The 20,308-nt window shown below is 32.3% G+C and overlaps 2 long non-coding RNA genes across 2 annotated transcripts in view; one reads left to right on the top strand and one right to left on the bottom strand.

Annotated features, from left to right (window-relative positions):
• LOC100545266 overlaps positions 1 to 20,308 on the top strand; it is a 32,517-nt gene that overhangs the window by 7,627 nt on the left and 4,582 nt on the right. The window lies entirely within an intron of this gene.
• Positions 1,899 to 14,595, bottom strand: LOC104911154. The gene is made up of 3 exons (XR_793670.3): positions 10,949 to 14,595; positions 6,007 to 6,138; positions 1,899 to 3,906 (listed from the first exon to the last, which is right to left on the bottom strand). It is a non-coding gene; the product is annotated as an uncharacterized LOC104911154 (long non-coding RNA).

The raw sequence follows: 20,308 nt of genomic DNA, 5'->3' as shown, positions 1-20,308 counted from the left end.
TTTCAGCCTCCATCCACATTACTGTAAGGCTTCAACTCCAATTTTCGTGGTATTTCTCATTCAGATTAGACAAGCATCTATGTTTCTGTACAATAAGAGCTGACAGCATAGATCCTGCTATGCTTGCCAAAGGCCTGGTTGCAGACACTCCACTATGTCAAAGAATGTCAACCCCCCACAGACCTTACCTTTCAGAATTCCTTGTAATTTTTAATTGACATTTACATCTGACATTTTCAATGTATTTCTTAGTGTTGAATCTTTATCTACATAGTAATAGTTAAAACCAAAGCAAAGCAAAAAGAATCTCTTCCTATAAACTATGATATCACATAATTTTTATTTAACAAGGCCAGGTTGCTGAGCTGAAACTCAAGAATGACCAACTCCCCCTTGCTTCATGTAAGTCAGTAACTTTATATTTGCTAGTCTAATCTATTTCAAATGGCAATTGAAGAGAGAAGTAGGAGTATAAAGAGAAATTTAACTTTTAGTACTAGTGAACAAAGCACAGATTTATTATTATTTCTCTACATCTTGCACATAAAGGATATAGGGATTTCTAGTAACATTTTAATTTTTCCTTTTGAGTCTGTTACTTGAATACTGAAAGTGGTATCTTCATACCTATGTTCATGCTACATGTACATGCAAACAGCATAATATTGAAAATGAAATTAAGCTGGCAGGCATCTAATTTAGCTGCATGTTGCAAAATCTGTTGTGCTTTATTCCTTTCAGAAATCTCAGGTTTTCACTTGGTTTATAATAACAGAAACCTAATAAATTAGTGTGAGTATTATTATCTATCTCTAAGTTAGAATGAAGAACTATAGTTGATCATAAATGTCACAAAGCAAAGAAATAGAAGAAGCATTTTGTCACAAATAATGGTGTTTTTCTTCTAATTAGTTAATTTACATTTTACAAATTAAGGACAAGATTCGGGCAGAAGATAATCTAGTAGCATATCATACTTTACTGACCTGTATTTGTATATGCCAAATTTAAGTTAATTAGAAATGTAGATGCTGTTTGTTTTATCTGTCAAAAAGCTCATCTTAAAAAAAAATTCTAGACACAATTTTCCCCCCAACATTTATCATCTAAATAATAGTCTTGCCAAGATGGCAGCCTCATAATAAACTCTTTTCAGTGAAGTGATGAGTAATGAAGCTTGCTTGTGAAGGCAGCGAAAAATGTTGTCTAGCCAAATGTGTGAATATGATGGCTAGAGCATCAGTGGACTTTCTTAGTCATCAATCTTTTTAGTAGCCTCTTATACATCTGAATATTTTGATAGATGATCTAATAATTGAGTTATCTATCTTTCTAACTATCAGAGTTGCATAAAAATTATTCTCACATGCTATTGAATATTAAATATATTGGGTATCCAGTAAATTTTTCAGAAAAGGTTCAAGAGGTGGAGGAATTTAGTTATGTCTTAAGCACACTTTATTATATTGAATGATAAACTACTATATCTTGATATAAAACCATTTGTACTAATATAGGAAAAAAGTAAACATTGTCAATAGCCAATTAAGTGTAGGATTCGCAGTAAATAAACCATGTAAAAACAGGAGACTGGTGAGAGTAGAACACAATCTGAGAGAAATCTGAGGTATAAAATGAGTAGGTTCAGTAGGCCCCGACTGGTTAATGGGCAGCACTCACATTTACACAGTTGCACCAATTCCTTATTTCTAGGAAATTTTGGCTTAGAGGAAGAGAAATACAGTTGTACTGTGGAGTCCCAGGTTACCTTTCAGCCTCTGTGAAAGTAGTTTCCCCTGGTTAAAGATGCATCTGAGAAGTACATAATGAAACTGCTCATATCCTGTTTATGCTGGGAGATTATAATGTAGATTCAGGTATCTGCTTTCCCAAGGGAGTAATCTTGCATTATAAGAGGCACACAGGGTATATGGATAAGTTGCATTAAATACATCATCAGATGTGCCTTTCTAGGGTTTCTGAGCAGCAGAGCAAAACAATTGTTGGTGCCAATTATATTTTTTTTAAACACTACAGTTCAAACAGACATTTACATCATTGTTGACTACAAATGTATTTCCATTCAAAGGTTTAGGTAAAAATCACTTTAACAATTAAAAAAGAAAAAGAATGCAAAATATTTTAATTTTTAATATTACATTTCCCTCTTGGTATCACAGTTTGATTTATATTTAGTTGCATACTTTTCTGTAGATTATAAAATGTTACTTCCTGTAAATTTTTGAAAGTTGTATGTGGAGGATTTTTCTATTTAAAAAAAAAACAACAATTAGTATGGATTGTAGATGTTTGGGTTTTTTTTTCATTTATGTTTATTTTATTTTTAAGTTTCATAATTACAGCAGAAAAGGTAAAAACAAGTATGTTTATCAGTAGTTCTCCAGTTAGCAAAGTGAGTTTTCATTTACAAAACTAGAGTGACGAGTATTTTTCTGAGGAGTTACTCACTCATTGTGAAACTATAATGGAAAAGGAGAAAGGGAGAGATTGATCTCATGGAGCACGACAAGTACTTTGACAAGTACTTTTGTGAAAATATCATTGGGCCTCACTGGACCTTGCCACTGCATGCAGATCTACAAATTGAACAAAGTCTTGCCTGTCTTACCAACAGCAGCTGTGATTCTCATACTTAGTAAGTAAATGTTGATGCTTGAGTTCTTGTTAAGCAGGTCATAAGTGGTTTGATACATTTTGAATAAAAATAAAGCTAGGCAATGACATAACATGACTGGAGTATCAAAAATATGAAAGCTAGCAATAAAAATTGGATCTGAAGCTCAAAATTCATCTTTTAATATTGCATCTCACATAAAAACTCCACCTTTGTTTTCAGTGATGCTTACATTAATTTTATGCAACTTTAAATGACACAAGCATAATTTCATTTAAGCATAATTTAAACCGAGAAATAAGGAAGTAAGAAACAAATTGGAAGAAAAGGTAAAATGTTTCACTCTTGTTACTTGGGGAGTTTTAATACAAAAAAAAGCTAAAATTGTTTCTGAGTGTATAAATTGATAAGCAGTTAACTACACATTTGATTAAAGTTAGTGTTTGATTTTGTGACTTCTTCTTGCATAAAGTAAATTGGCTTTATTTTAGTTACTATTTGTAGTATGTCTAGTTAAGAACATACCAATCTCCTGAGTATACATAGTGCATTATACAAACTTATTTGTATATTTATGTGTGTAGTTTTATAATGTATGTATGTCAATTAGGAAAAGAGGTCTTCATTTCCATTCATTAATCAAAATAGCAAGAAACTGTATTCCTTCTGGTTTGTCATTTGTTTAGTGCTCTCTCATCCATCACAAGACTTTGATATGAACATCAAGTAATCATGTCCTTTTATTTCAAATGATAAATATGCTGTTGTCATGAGTACTTAAAGACATCGAAGATTTACATCTAAATTGTTGAAAGTCTAACTTCACAGCATCTCTGATGTGTGACATTTTTAATGAAATAAATAACTTTTTTTTAACTTGTCATGATTAGGACTTACATATTAAAGTTACAAGGCTATGTTAGCTATGATGCTGAAAAAGAATTCTTCTTCCTCCAGTGTTTTTCTAGGGTTTGTTGTTTATCATCAAGGTACAATCAGCTGCACAAGAGCCTCTGCGGACATTCTTATTTGCTGGGTCCAAGCCTGTCTGTTCAGGTTTCATTATTTAGGTCTGATGTCTAGTTAGCTCGTATCAAAACTAATACCATCTGAAGTACCAGGCTTCCAGTGGTCACATAGCTAACATGAAAATTTCTTCAATCTAACTAATATTATTAAAGACAGTATCTCTTTAAACTTGAGCTTTGTTTCAGTGTCTATATCAATTACATCTTGCAAGTGGATTTCCTTGAATGTTTCGCTGCTTATTTCTGTAGATTAAAAACATCTGAATTAAATGATATTCTGCACATTTTTAAATTAAAAAGTGAAAATGCAGACATTTATTTTACTACCATTCTTACTGTGTACTGATACTTCTGAGATAGAAACACTGCTATATTCCTGGTTTCTTCTCATTGTTAATATAATATAGTTAAGTTGAAATGTTTTTGAAAGTAGTCATCTAGACAGATTTTATCAACTATTTTATCGCTTATGTAGAAAAAGATTGTGTGTGTCATGTAAATATGTAATTTAATTTTAGTTCCTAAAGAAAGCAGCATTCCTTAAGGTATTTGGGTTCACTGGTGCATGATGAAACATTATTTCTTGCATTTCTTTTTTTATTTTTGCACTTGTTTTGTCCTGAATATCATGGCTACACTCATTTTGTGGTATAGTACTGAAATATCAAATATCTTTGATATTTGCAGTTCTAAGATACTTCAATTTATAGTCTATGAAATTTACAAGATAGTTCAGATAAGCGTTTAGTGAGGAATTCCACAAAATGATTTAAGGAACCATGGTCATGATCAGCTTACAAGTGCAATACTTTGTAATAGAGTACATATAGTACACACTAATATTAGTTTATCAATTTTTTATTATTATTCCTACCTCAGAGATGTTGATCACAATGTTTTTCATTTATTTAAGAGCATTGATTTGAACCCAAGTTCATTTAAATAATAAAATAATGTAAAATAGATCATTTTATTTTACTAATGTCTGACTTCTGAATATTTATCTTCATCTGGAATGCACTAGTTACTTGATTTTAAAATAATTAATAGGATGCATATTTCAGGCTCTGAGTAGAAGAGTAATTTTGAAAGTACGTTCTCATTTATTTGTTTCAAAAGAAGAAATACATCCTTCACAACACAGCTCTATACTGTAAGTGAGATTTTGTGACATGCAAAGGATGCATTGGGTTTTTGAGGCACTGAAACCGTAACCCAACTTGAAGAAGACAATAGTGGCAGTGAGCTTCTGTCCAGAGTTAATCAGCTGCAGAATTTGTAAACTGCGTATGTGTCAAAGTTGAAAATGTTAGCACTCTGATAGAAGCTTGAAAAGGTTAGACCTGATAAAAGCCATCAGCAGTTAAAATATGTGATTTATGGGAATGTAATGACACAAAATGCCTCATTTATCACTCATATATAGATAGGTTAAGGTTTCTGTGTCATACTTTAAAAACTTGACCACTTAGAATTGTCAAAATAGGTACTTAATTGCCCATCATACATTTCATTTTAAATTTCCTCTGCTTGAATTTTCCTGATTTTACTGTTGTTCTTCTCATATGGTTCTTTTTAAAGTCATTAATATTTCATATTTATTTTGTATTTGTTTCAAATTGTATGCTCAGTGCTCTGTTAGAACTTTTCTTAAGTTAAAGCTGCTTACTTGGACACTGTCCAAATCTTTGTTGATTTACAATGTAATTCAGCCTAACTGTAAGGAAAATAACTGAAGGTTTCAATTTCTTTTGTTTTATACCACTAATTCTCATCAAGAGTTTACAGCTTTCTAATTCAATCCGTACATTTCCTCTCCAAATTGAAATCCGAGATTTAAAAGTGAGATCCATCAGTTGGTTTCCAGTTGCAGGCACTTAAGTTACTGTTTAACTCCATACAAATTAAATTTAATCCAAAACTACCAGTACTGTTAAATGACCCTAAAGCAAAATAAAAATGGTAGGAGAAATGCACAGTAGTATGTTGTACTTTTCCTGATTTCATTTGAGGATAACAACCAGCAAGTCCCTTAGATTTGAGGCTGTTTCTTTTTTTAACTATCCACATAATAAAGCTAAACAAAATAAATGCAAATATGGATAATTTCTCATTAAGAAATTATCTTTAAGAATATTTATAAAACAAAGCAATTACTTTAAAGATATGGCATAATATTAAAATATATTAGCTGTAGAAAGAGAAAGTGTGGTAATAAAGTTTGAAGGATTTCTTTTTCTTATGTGCTTATCTTTTTTAAACTATTTAATCCTTTTAGTTCTTGATTTTATACAGAGAATTCTGAACAAAATAATTTTAATTTTTAATATCAAAAAACCTTACCTTATTGTTAGCTTTCACAATTTATGGGCACAGTAGTAGAGCATTCTGTTTGTTCAGCGATGACCTTCCAGGTTCGATTTAAAAAGAAGTCAGAAGCATTTGTCATGTGTGCTCGATCTTGTCCAGAGGTACCTATTGTAATTATAAAGGACTAATAAGGTTGTTTATAATATAACATTCTGACAACTCTGGAAAATCTTCTGGAGAGCAACTTTTTTTTTCATGTCGATCTTAAAAAAAAAAAAATCCTGTAATCTTCTTGCTTTTTGCTGCACTATGGTTTTAAATATGTAGTTAAGAAAGCATAAAAAACTTCTACCTCAAAAAACTTGACTTAGTTTTAAAAGATGAGCTGTATGATTTGCTCATTAGTAACACCTTTTGGAAAATCTCCATAATGGTGAGCTGTAACACCAATACATCCTATATTTAATTGGTGTATATAAAATTGATGTACTTAGAAAGAATAAATTCCTTTCACAATGTTAAAACAAAACTTAACATGTCTGTTGCAAAATGTGTGACACATGAACATAAGAAAATTCTGTTTCTTAGAAAATATCCTAAGAAAATATTTATTCTAAGCATAAGCACTGCTGTAAGTGGATGCTATTACAGTGGTATTTTACATTATATATCAAGATTTTTACAATCATCTTGTGATTATTTTTCCCTTCATATCTCTGTCTCCCTTCTTTTCTTCCCTTTTTTCATCTATTTCAGCATCATCCAGCAATACTACTTTTTTATAGGCATATATATATGGTAAACAAAAACATACTAAAACAGTGGAATCTGATTGTTTGACAGAAATGTTTACCTCTCTTGTAGGGTATATAACAACACTATAGTATTGTCAGGTTGCCATACATCATTTAAATACCCTTAGACAGCAAAAGCAAAATCTTGACAATTCGGTAATCTCATCATGTGATTTCAATAAGACTTTTCTCATATCTACAATTGAGATAAATTTATGTTGTATGTATTTATGGTTGTTAAACTTAAAATTGTCTCATTGCATTAATTTTTAACATTGTGCTCTCTTAATGACTATGAAGAAATGTATTAAAATGCCTTAATTATAGGGCTAGAAGAAGAGAAAGCACAAGTCTTTTTAGCATACGATCTTTCAATTGTTCACTAAAGGATAAAGAGGGCATTCAAGCGTGGTTTAGATAACTGTCAGCAATAATAAAATGCAAGGTAGTTTGTAGACCCTTCAAAGACCTTTCAGGGAAATACATTTAATTAAAAAACAATAAAATGGACGTCTCATCTGAAAGAAATTCAAAATGTTATAAAATTTCAGGATGTAACTGTGTTATGAGTAATGTATGCTTCCAAGCATGAAGAAAAATAGCTATGAAAATATTCTGCTGTCCTAACAGCAGTGATAGCATTTTTTGTGTGTATAGATATATGTCCTTTAGCTTTTAACTTACTACCATATTAAAGCATATTTCAGGTTCTCTTAAATGAGTGATTTTGCCTTTTCTTCTGTTGCTTGAGGTTTTTTGCTGTGGTTTTTGTTGTTGTTTGTTTGTTGTGCTTTGTTTTTTAAAAAGATTTTTTGTTCTGTCTGGTTTGGTTTTTTGTTTTTGTTGTTGTTGTTGTTGTTGTTGTTTTTGAAAAGGTGAATGGCAGTAAAACTGCATTTATCAGTTACCCACAGAATAATATAAATAAACTATTAGTCAAAATTGTCTGTTATATACTATGATAATATGTTTCAGAGTATATTTCTAATTTCTTTTTTGTTTTCTTTTCATTCCACTTGCCATTAGTGTTCTTGTTTGTGGGGTATGTTGAACAGGCTAGTTAAGCATTTGTTCTGCGCTACTGAATTATACCACTGTTGGCAAACTGAAGGCAACTTTAGTTATGCATAATGATGGTTTATAAACAGTATTGGCTGTGTATTTTGAGTACTTTTGCTCCCTTGCTTAGCCTTGTGCTTTTCTGAGATTTTTGTAAGTTGTTTTCTCCCACCCTGCTGCACATACATTAAGAGCACTGACCAATTAGTTTTTCATAGCCAAGTATCAAATGAGTCTGCATGCAACTTGCCTTTGCATAGTAGATTATTAGACAACTTCACTACGTGTTTTTTCAGGAAATACTAAAACGATCAGTTTTATAGTTGTAATTGCTGAGCCAAGAACATTATGAAATATGTTTGTAACAAGAACATAACTAAAATATTCTTCAGTATCTTCTGGAAAACTGTTTGCCTCATTAATTCAAATCAGTGTTGTCTTTGTCACTGACTAGCAGATTTTCTTTTCTTGGAGCTGGAAATTTGTCTTTTAAAAAAACTGAGATTTGTTTTCTGCTTGCACACATGAACTTGCAGAAGGAGGAAGTGCTACTTTTAAATGCTGCCTTACATTATACCTTGTGCTGGAGCATAAATGAATAGCACAGCCTCTGTATCATACAGTGGGTGATCGCCTTATGAGGAGAACACTGGAAAACATATTGATATGTGGAATTGTTCTGCATAAAATGCCTCACCATCTTCTTTGCTAAGCTTTCTGAGACTTGAGGACTCCAAACTTCAGCTATGAGAGCATTACAGAGCACCTGTACAATTCAGTTTGGCAATTTTTTTGAATATGGTGTGCAGTTTTTTGGGAAATAAATGTCTCACATCACACTGTCACCAAAATCTCTTCAGTTTTTATCTGGTGTGACCTTTTTTTCTCACTCACCCCTCATCATATGGCAGCACTACTAGGTGTGATAATGTTTCTTTAGCAAATACAATCTAATATTCTTCAACCTGCAGCTCATAAGTTCCTGCAGAATCATTACATTTTCAATCACTACTATTGGATAGCAATAGAAGAAGCTCGAGTCAAAATTTTGGGTCTGGTTTCTTTTCCTTTCTACTAGTGGACTGATCTCTGCTCACCAGCCTTTTGTGTAAATGGACTTTTATGACTTTGTTTGCTATTAGAGTTGTCATGTGTCATACAGAGATGACTGATTTTCAACAGTGATTTCTGTAAACACACTAAGCTCTCATTGAGTACAAATGACTACAGTACAGTATATTATTTTTAGCACAATAATTTTTACCTTATTTTCAGGGAAGTTATTTTCAAAATGTTTTCTCTGTTCTTAAAAGTCAGGATTCATGACTTTAAAAAATTCTCCTTCCTGATGATAATCCTGTATTAATTCCTTTATTAAAGGGATTTTCATCATCAGTATATATCCACTACCACTACAAAATGCAACATTCATGAGAGAGATGTGCAAATGCATTATCACAGGACTGAAGGCTCAATCTGAATTCCAGATTGACCTTACATCCTTGCATATATGCCCAGTACTTAGTATATAAATTGAAAAGGTGTTTTCTTAAAACTAAGGGTAAAAGACACTAGAGATTTGAATGTATCCGTTCATACACAAAAATATTCTTTCATGAAAAATCTATATTTTATGAAGAATCTCTTTTTTGAAAAATCTATGTTTCTATAGCAGAAGTGTAAACCTAAGCACAGATATTCTTCTAACCTTCATTTTCTTATCACTGTTTATAGTATGTCAGGGAAGTAAAAAAAGAAACGTTATGAAAATAAAGTTCCAAATGTTTTTTGTCCCATATTATGAAGATAAAGGATAGGTTTCTAGGAAAAATACAAATCATGTCGAACTACTTCTTAAATCTCTCTGCTCTGCAAAATGTCCAGGGGAACAAGTTCAGAGAGAACAACCTGGGTTCCACTACTGTGGAAAAGTTTTCCATTTCTAAATGCACACCACACTGTTTTTTGTGTCCTACTTTCTGGGCTTTTCCCTGTAAAATCATCATGTGGAGCTCTGAATATTAATACTTTTGTCTGTTGATTTATTTTAAATAAAGCTTAATTTCCACAAGCCTCTGTCCCTCTCCCTGTTTTGAAAGTTCACCAAATTAGGTGTGTAATGGGCACAGTGGGAGAATCCCCTTCATTGTCTGGGAAACGTAGATCACAATGTAGAGCCTATCTCAAAATGTATATATGTGTATCTGAGCATACATATATATGTCTGAATTACATAATGGTAATTAAAATATGATATTTACATACATAATTCTGTGAAGTCATCACAGCCATTTTGGAGCATACCAGTATCATAAAAGTTTAAAGTTGTGCTTTGTTTTTGACATGAATATTTCTTATATCTTTTCTATTTTATACTTTCCCTGATTTTCCTCATACATACTAGTGAGTGTATTTGAACTGAAACTAGTTAGAAAACAAACTTCTTAACAATTGAATGTGTTAAGATTTTTTAATTGCAGACAAGATGAAAAAAGCTGTTGACATCATTGAATATTGTTGTACCTATGGAGAAATACAACATGCTACATGAGTCTTTTCCATGACATGAAGGAATTCATGTGTAGAGTGTTCCTTTCAGTGTATGTTTTAGAATATTAACTACCTAGTCAGATTTTATTAGAGCCCGTTGAGTTTTGCACAATTAAAATTGTAGCAACGGCAAAATGGTATGTGATGTAAAACACAGAATCTTTGCTTTTGCCAAAGGTACTTCTCTGGATTTTCAAAGAGAGTAGAAGTGGGAAAATAATACTTTGTATAGAATTTCTAGAGTTGTTACTTATTTTAAAATGCAAAGCTGAAGAATTACATTAACTGTAAACTGGTTATAGATAACTAGAAAAGATTATTCACTTTATATTGCAATATTCTTGTGGCTGACATGGGACAAATACAGTAAAAATACATTATCACCTTTTACACAGAATCAGTCTGTCTAGTAGAGGTCTTGTTCTCTCTGAAGTGACTGAAAGAAACTTCCCCTGTCCTAAGAGCAAATAAGAGTAAAGCTGCCATCAATAGAAATGAGACCTATGTAATAATATACTCCTTTACATTAAATGATAAGTTACAGCATAAAATCCACAATCCAAGACACTAACTTGCAGTGAGTCCAGTGAGGGGCCTCAAATATGATGAATAGATGGGAGCATCTGTTGTTGGAGGAGAGTCTGAGAGAGTTCACACTGTGTAGCCGAGAAGAGCAAGAGAATCTTATCAATGTGTATAAATAGCTGCTGAGAGGGAATAAAAAACATGGAATCAGACTCGTCCTAGTGGTATCCTAGATCAAATAACATACTATACAGGAAGTTCTATTTAATAGTCTTGTGAGAGCCATCAAACACTGGAACAGTTTATTCAGAGAGACTGTAAAGTCTTTGTCCTTGAAGATTCTCATAACATGGCTGGACAAAGCCCTGAGCAACCTGCTGTAGTTCACTGAGCTTTGAATAGGACGAGACACTCTCCAGAGGTCCCTTTTAACCTCAGCTATGCAGTGATTCTGTGTGATTTCATTTATCGTTATCTGTATAACTTAAAAATGAATCACAGAGGAAGCAGTGTCTAAGTAAGTTGAAGAAAGGGAAATCTGAAGAGCTTCAATACAGTAGACTTTGCTGCTATTACATTTAACATATGATTTCCTAGACTATAGAAAATCCTTCCTTCAATTCTCAGGGTGAGAGAGAAAATTAGGCTGAAGAAGGCCAGGAAAGAAATTTTACCTAGCTGTTAATGTTTTTCTGAAAACTAATGATAAGTGCTAATCTTCAATATAATATCAAAAACTGAAATTATAGCTTAAAAAGGAAGAAAATTAGGGAGGAATAATTGAAGGAAAGTAGTAAGAATCAGGTTTCTTGATTCTGTTGATCTGGAGTTTGGGGATCAGTTCACAGAAGAGTACACAAATGTAGACATACCAAGTTAGCAGTAACTGCTGACAGATCCTAATATGTTAAAGGTTGTAATCTTTTGAAAGAAGTTGGTTGGCTTTCCTGTTGGCCCTCCTATCAACTTTAACCTCCAACCTTCCCCGGCATGTATCACTACAAATAAAACTGCTGAGGTTTGACAAGAGGATATAAAGTCAGTAGGCCATCGCACAGAGATCTCTACATGATTTTCTTTAACCTTAAGCTTAAATGAACACTGCTTTAAGTCAGGGTTTTTAATAAGAAGTCGTAAACACTCACCCATATCACTTTAGTTTAATAATTACTGTTTTAACAAAGAAGAGAAGAAATATACATAGTAAATTATGTTTGACAACTGGAATTTGGTGGTTTTGTTACTGGTTGTCTTTGACCATTATATGAATTGCTGTTCTCAATTTTGATGTATACTTTTTCATTCAAGTTGCATATGATATTGATATAAACATGGCATTTGTGTGCAGTGTTATGAGTGAATTTTTAGTTCTTGATTAAGACAAACCACATGACAAAAAATAACTTCTGTATTTGTATTTCCTAACGTCAGAATAATAAATCCTTGAATCTGTAGTCACCTGTGATGATTTTAGGTTTTCCTTTCTCTATAATGTTTTATGTGACTTTACATGATACCTTTTAACAAACTATGTAAGCCATACTTACTAGAAGTTTGTTTTTTTTATTATTATTCCACTCCTGAAAGATGCCTGAATAGTGTTTTCTTTTTGCCATGGAGTGACCATCCATGGTATTAACTCTTGCAAAATCTGTATTCTTACAAACAACTTACTAACATTGGCTAACTTAAAACTGTAGTGCTATCCTAAAATTAAATTCCTTTCTAGTTTAAAACCATACCAATTTAGGGCTCCTATTCTGCAGTTTGGTATCTCTCTGAAAAATATTGTGGCGGCGTAAGAATTCTTTTTATGCTTTTTGTTTCTCTTATGTTGCCTTCTTTTGCACTTCTCCCTATTTTTCGAAAGCAGTTATTTTGGGGGCAGTGTAAGCAATCTTTTCTTTCTCAAGTCCTTTGTTTCTTGGCCTACATTCCAATCTTTGTATGAGCCTTCATCTCCTGAAAAAGTGTACTCCTTGTGCCTTACAAGTCCTCTTTCAATTATTAGAAAAGTACCTCTCTGCAGCTGATGAGATACATAGATCTTCCCGTTAGTGATGCTTTCTATGCATTTTCAAGTTTTCTTCAAAACTGCAACTACCAGAGACTAGGGATCGCCTTTTTTTTTTCCCTAATTACTTTGCAGTACACTAGTCAGATCTCAATAAGCTACACATCTTTATTTTCTGCTTTTTTTATCCATTTTTCCGTAACACTTCAAATTGTCTTCGTTTATCCTTAATTTATTAAAAATATGCTTATTACAGACATGCCTTACAGTTGTAGATGCATTATGTTATTGTCTGTAATCTCAGCCTATGTTTTTCTCTGTGCTTGGTCTATATTTAAGTGGTCCATAGAAAGTAGTTAAAGGTAGTGAGCCTTTTGTGTGTCAGTTTATGTACATTACATATCCTGGAAAACTGCTAAGCATTTGCAAGTTCTATGAGCTAAATACTGATTTATGCACCTATAAAGAGGAGGAATGCATAGCAGACGCCTCCTGGATTTCTGATTTTACATATGTAAAACAGTGAATGTTGCTGTTTGTCAAACCAGAATTTTATGTTAATTTTGAAAGTTAGTCTCCCACCAGGTCTGTAGACCGCATAATTTAATATTATATCACTGATTTAGCTGAAAATGTCTTGTGAAAAAATTTAGTCCACCATGCCTTTCAACCACTAAGAATCTCTTTTGAATATAAACAGAATACTAATTCAGGTGAGATTACTTCTGATTTCCTCTCTGAGGACAATCAGAAAGATGTATGTCACCTTAACATTTACCCTCACCATCTTCTAAGAGTGGGTAGGAAGTCACACATGCCTTCTACCTGAGGAAAAAGGTAAGATGATTTGGCAAATGACTTCAAACACGTTAAACGTGTCAACTATGTTAAAGTGAAAATTGTTGACTTCTTTCTTTCCTCTTTGAGAGTACCTGTATTACTTTCAGAAGAATGTAATGCAGTGTAACAGCAAAACCCAGAGTATAAAGAACTTTATAGTATTAAAGTTTATTCTATATTATTTCCCATATTTTTAATGTAAATAGTAATGGCTACCTCATTACTTATCAAAGCACTTGTGCTTCTCAAAGTTACAGGCTAGTCACAAGAGACATGGGCATGAATATCTGTCATGGTACTAGGAGAGGATTACCAGTTGTATTAAGCTGTTACTCAGTGGAAACTACTGTTTGGACTCTTTCAGTGTAAGAATGTATCGATGGTGGTGAAATTACTATAAAGTCAGAATATTCTATTATGGCTTTGGTATCATTCTGAAGTAGCAGTTATTGTGTGTAGAAGTAGCAGAACTAAAATATGAGTATGAAACTATTAATTGAGGGGTGATTAAGATAGTGTGTGATATCCATAGGAGATGTTCAGAAAGCTTTGTAATGGGTACAATAGCAATGATTAGAAGAAGGAATGCTGATCCCTTCATGCATGAAATAGTTTATCCTGCTATGGAGCCCAGGAAACTAATAAAGCTTCTGTGGAACAAAGACATAGAGGCTTACTTTGACCAGATTAAGACATTTTCTAGAAATGCTTTTCTTTTTTCCTTTTTGTTTTGCATGAATCAGGAAACAAGGAAATGAACAGTTACATCAGAAAAGGCAAATAGTAAATAGAATTATTTTAAAGTTACTCTCATCAAAACAGATCAGTGATTATTCTTGCCTTTAAAAATGCACATTTTAACTGTTTAAAATTATGAAAATAGTTAAATCAACATTTTTCATTTTTTAAAATGTATTTTAATGACTTAAAAATGCTTGTGAATCAGGAAATTTGAACAAATTAATCTGATATTGATTACAAGCATGGAAATAGATCAACAAAACATAGGGTAGCTGTTGCACATATATCTTTATTACACTTATAAATACTTATATGCACATGAAAATTGTAAAGATTCTTACTTTTCAAAATGTTTATACTATTTCATTTACTCTTTTATGGAAATACTTCTCTGTATTTCACTATCAAAAGAGTTTTTAATAAAAGAAAATACCATGAATATACCTTGGGATAATAAACAATTCCTCAGCAGTTTTTGCATTTCTTGAATGGGTTTTATGTGTTGTTTTTTTTCTTTCAAACATTATTTGCTAAGAATTCTTTTTGTAAATCTCACTATATTTTGTTTATATCAGACTGAAAAAAATTGAATATACTGTGTAATTGAAAATGTTATCATTCTGAGTGACTGATGTTTTCCACTGGCTGTGAATACTACATTGAATGTTCAACTGTTTTCCATGTGTGGCAATGAATAGTTGTGTATTTTTAACTTAGAACTTAATACTAGTATTATTTTGCCGTGAATTATTTTATGCAAAAATATATCACATATCAGCATTTACTTACTGATAACTATTGAAATTTTAATTGTCTTCTGAACTGAAGTTATGGGTCAAAGGAGCAGAAACAGTGGGTGAGGAAAAAGTGTTTGTACTTTAATAGGCCAGTATTTTTGCCATTTCTTTTTTATATTTTTTTCCTATAGTTAATGAAAGAAAGAGTAGTTTAACTGAGTTTTTAAAGCTGCTTCTGAGGTAAAGAAACTCCACTTTTAAATATTATCCTTAATCCTAGGTAATACGGTTTCTTAAAGAGTAAGTGTTCAGAGAAATAGAAATAATTGTGAAGACAAGCCTTTATAAACTGATTTTTAAAAATAATCCTTTTCATACTCTTCTTTTATAATTATTTTTGAAAATGCAGAACTTTCAAGTTGGTTTTACATGGTGCATAATTACGCTATAACTGTTATTATCCCAAATTTCTAGAAAAAAAAACATTAAAGAGAATTTGAATGTAATTTTATACTTACTTATGAAAAAGATTGTTTGCTCTTATTTATGAGATATAAATACATATAAATATAAATACTTATTCTTTACAAATACTTATATAAATACTTGCACTTGAAATGCTTGTCAGAGGAATCACTAATTGCCTTAAATTAAAAAGACATTGAAAAGATATATGAAGGGTTTTATTTTGTTGTTGTTTTGGTTTGGGATTTCTTTTGTGTGTTTTGCTCTTTTTTTTAGTTTTTTTAGTCTTTTTTTTTTAATGCAGAGTAATTAATCCAGCATGGAAGACAAAATTAAGAAGAGTTAATTTAGTTCTTTTATATAATTGTTCTTCAATTTTATGATATAATCATTTTTATTATGTGAATATATTTTTAAAAATATGTTTTTCCTCAAAGGAATATGAATTCAAAATAATATCTCTACTTTGCTTCTATTTATGTTAATTTTGAAAGTTAGATATTCCTGTAAGTTTAAGGGCTGATTGGTTTTTCTTCTTGTCCCCATTTCCACAATGGTAGTATTACAAGATTAAATTGCTTACAATATAGGGAGACTCTAATTGCCCCATATGATGAGGTTCTAGGGATTTTGGTTTCATTCAAGTACTTTTCATCCAAGTCGTGATACATTTTAACTCTCAGACCTGAAGATATTTTTTGTAAATATATCCAGTAGGGAAAAATCACTTTTTAAGAGGAAAAAATACCTTCTGGTTTTATGACATGCTTCATCTGCTCATGACTTACAATCTGATAAGCTCATGCTGTTAATGAATTGGAAGAGCAAAGAAACCTGTAAAAAAGTGTACAGCAATGTTTAAATACGGACCGATATAACCTGCAAAGCTATATTTTGCAAGTAATGAAATAAGGACAGAAATTGGGGGAAGAAGAGGAGGAAGAGGGAAAAATGAAAGCAGTAAATATATGCATTTCCATTTCTATTGTCAACATGAATTTTAACTTATTCTATTACAAAACTTGCAGTGAGTATACATGTGTTGTGAAATAATAGTCCCCTTAAATTCAAGGTAATTCACTCTTGTGATCTGTATTTACTGTACTCTAGGTATTTTATGTGAATTAATACCTGCACAAGAGAAATTTTGAAGTTCTATTCCACAATTACCAATCTATTCATGACTAGAGATTAAGCTTTCCAAAGTCCAAGGTTTGTTTGTTTGTTTTCCTTTTTAAAGCCTGAGGATACCACCACTAATAGAATTTCATTTGAATATGGAAGGAACAAGGAATGTATTTTTCACGTGAAAAACACGTTTTTCTCCACTTTCAAAATAAAATATTGACAGGACAAAGACATGCATATCTTTTACTTGCTCTGCAGACTGCACAGGTTGTCGAGGGTAGAGGAATAAATAGTTTGGAAACAACAATTTTTATGTCATCCTCTAAATGAACATCATTGTTTTGCTAAAGACAATGAATAGTTAGCCACCAACGACACTGGACTCTGATTTCTTGTGTCAGTGGATCCTAATGTAATCTTTCCTGCTTTGTGGCATCATATTTGCCAGCCTTGACTTTAGGAGTGTGAAATATTACTCAAAGATAATTTGAATTACGCGTTCACAAGAAACCTTTTAACATACAGAAAAAGCATCATAGGCGATAGTGCATGGGATTGACTATTTTTCATAGTCAGAGCTTTGTTACAGATTAAATCTTTTGTTGCATCCACAAATTGCAGACTTCTTAAAAAATGTGTCTCTGAAGCTTTTTCACTGTAAATACACTGTTGTAATACAACTGATAGCATATGATTTCATCAATCCAAATCTTGGTGACATCAAAACTGTAACTGACGGAAAGGTACTTGTGCAAACTGTGAATTCAAGGCCTTGAAGTGACTTGCTTTGTTTCATTTGTCCTTTCCAAAAAAACCTAGATATTAAATGCAAAATATTGCATCAGCAAATTTTAAAGTTAAAAGGTTACTGTGGAAGTGTTAAGTATTTTCCAGATGTTTCTGGAAATAGTTATGTCATGTCTTGACTAATCATCCAAGTATTGTATGCAGTGGAGGCAAATTAATGTTCTGACTATTCATGGATCCAATTCAACATGGAGAGACTGGATTAAGGTCAAAACTGAAAGTGTTTGCCCATGATTGTTGTACTTAAGACATTTATATACATATTGTGGAATTTCTGAACTTAGCTAACAGAAGTGCTAATGGGAATAATGTTCTAATCATGTCTTTAATTCCTGCTGATAAAAAGACACAGTATTACTATTGTCATTGTCTTTATTATATTGCCTAGTAGACTTAGCTCTTGAGGATGCATGTTTTAATATGTCTAGAGATTTTGAAAGTGTAGATGAGATGGATGCTTAATTATGAAGATACTGAGCAAACAGAATAGATTATGGAACAGGAAATTATAAAAAATGGTAAGCTCTATTTTTTCTCTTTCCAGGGTGCGACTAGTGCAGGTTAGCAGTAGAGGAAGGGGTTCCTTCTTAAGACGTGTGAATACTCCATATGCAGTTTTTAACCTCAATGGCTGAACTGATTTTCTGTTTTAAAATTTGAAGTTACAGGAGATATAACTTCAAAGTGAATCAAAGCTATGTTTATCCCTCTTATATGTCAGAGTTTAAGTGCAATGTTTTATGTATACAGTCATCATGACAGTTAAAAAGGCTATAAAGAAAAGCAATTATATAATTGCTTTAAAAAATTAAGTAGCACGGATAAAGGCTTTTAGAAACTGCAGAGCAGTTTTAATAATTATATCACCTGAAGTCAAGCTGCAAAATTATGTCCTAATTATTTGCAATGAGTAATTATCTATAAAGTTATAAGCTCTGAAAGATTTTATGGGAGAGTGGGGGAATTCTTTGATTATTTTTTTCTTGCATACACACTAAAACAACACCCCATCATTTTCTATTTTAGCAGTTTCCACAACTTAAACATTAAATTCTTATTGTTGCTTTCTGTTATATTAGTAGTGTGTGTTTTGCAATTCTAATCTTCACGTTTTTCTTTCTTTATCACCGAAGTAGGCCTTTTGAAGCCAGGGAATTTTTCATAGCAATATTGACAGTGTTCGCATTTGCATGATGACAGCCAAGGAATGGAGTAGTAATTTTTGAAATTGCAGAAGTATTTAGAACACTGATAAAAGCTGAAATATATTTTTGATGGATTGAAGTTAAGCATACATGATTTTTCCTGCTGTCAAAAGGCTCTGAATTTAGTGAATATTTGCCTGCTGTGAGAATGCAAGATTAACATCACAACCATCACCCGGGCACCCAAACCCTGCAATTTAATAGCTTTTTAGGTTCTTTCCTTTTTCTAAACAGCAATTAATCTCATTTTAGTACAATTTTCTCGTTCTGAAGTCGCTCATTGAATCGCTGTTTTGTTCATATTTGGCTTCAGCTCCTCTGCATAGTCATTAAAGTCCCAATTAATGTCACCTTTAGCTGAAGAGTACTCATTTTTATTGAGAAAATGACAGTTGCTGCCATGAGTAGTGCAGTGTAATATACATTAATTGCCCTGTAACACTGGTAATTACGAGTTTTTCAAGCCTCTCAGTAAACTGTCATGCCTAGACAAGACTGTGCTAAAATAGATTACTCATTAGGGAGACCTGTCCTGTTTTCTGGTGGGTTCTTAGTGTTGGTTTAAAAAAAATCTTGAGTTTGAACAAATAGTTGCCAAAAGCAATTTCCTACAACAACATGTCTGTGTTCAGTTTTCCAGCCATCACTTAAGCCTGCGGTCAGCAAACAGACAGGGTGCTGTGGACTCTAGAGATGTCAAGATTTCAGTGTTTATTTACGTGGATCACAAAGATAAGCTTAGCAATTCATAATTCAGTGTTTAATATGGATGTTATTAAAGCCACCCCTTTCAGTGTTGTGTTTATAACAAGTCTACCTGATGTTTTAGAACAGCAGTCAATACTATCAATATTCCGTGCCTAGAAAGACTTCAACACAGTGCTACCAACTATCCAGTGAGTTTAAATTACTAAATCCGTTATCAAGTAATTCTTACATAGGAACAGCAGGGATTATGCTGTACGTTATGTGGAATATCTAGCAGCTATTATAGGAATTGTATAGTGTGGCAAGATCTATCTAAAAAAAAAAAAATTAGAAGCCATCAGTGGGAAGACTGGTTAATACTATGACACCCTCTGAAAATCAGACTTTTATTATGTCTATTGTTAGAAGACCCACCTGCTGATGGACTTGGAATATGGTGTGAGGCAAGTATTTTTAATTTCAGAAGGAATATATTTCATTGTTTTCTCTTCTGTCTCTCCCATGTTTTATGTTTGTTTTTAAGGACAAAATAGTCTTCTTTACAGCTCATTGCAGCACTGAACTGAAAAAAGAAAACCTTTGTTTTATCTCTGTTATAACACCCACTTTAGGCAATCTGCTCTTTCGTGCTCTCTCTAAATGAATTTTGTCACAGCCTTTCATATTCTCTTGCTGTGATGAGCTAATGAAAGTAGATAGTACAATTTGTGCTGACCAGGTAGCAACTGCCAGCTTGCAGCTGAGGATAGTTTAAAGAAATAA

The sequence above is a fragment of the Meleagris gallopavo genome, chromosome 5, assembly GCF_000146605.3.
Source record: "Meleagris gallopavo isolate NT-WF06-2002-E0010 breed Aviagen turkey brand Nicholas breeding stock chromosome 5, Turkey_5.1, whole genome shotgun sequence".
NCBI lineage: Eukaryota > Metazoa > Chordata > Aves > Galliformes > Phasianidae > Meleagris > Meleagris gallopavo.
The sequence above is the reverse complement of the archived record's forward strand: the minus strand, read 5'-3'. Positions and strand labels throughout refer to the sequence as shown.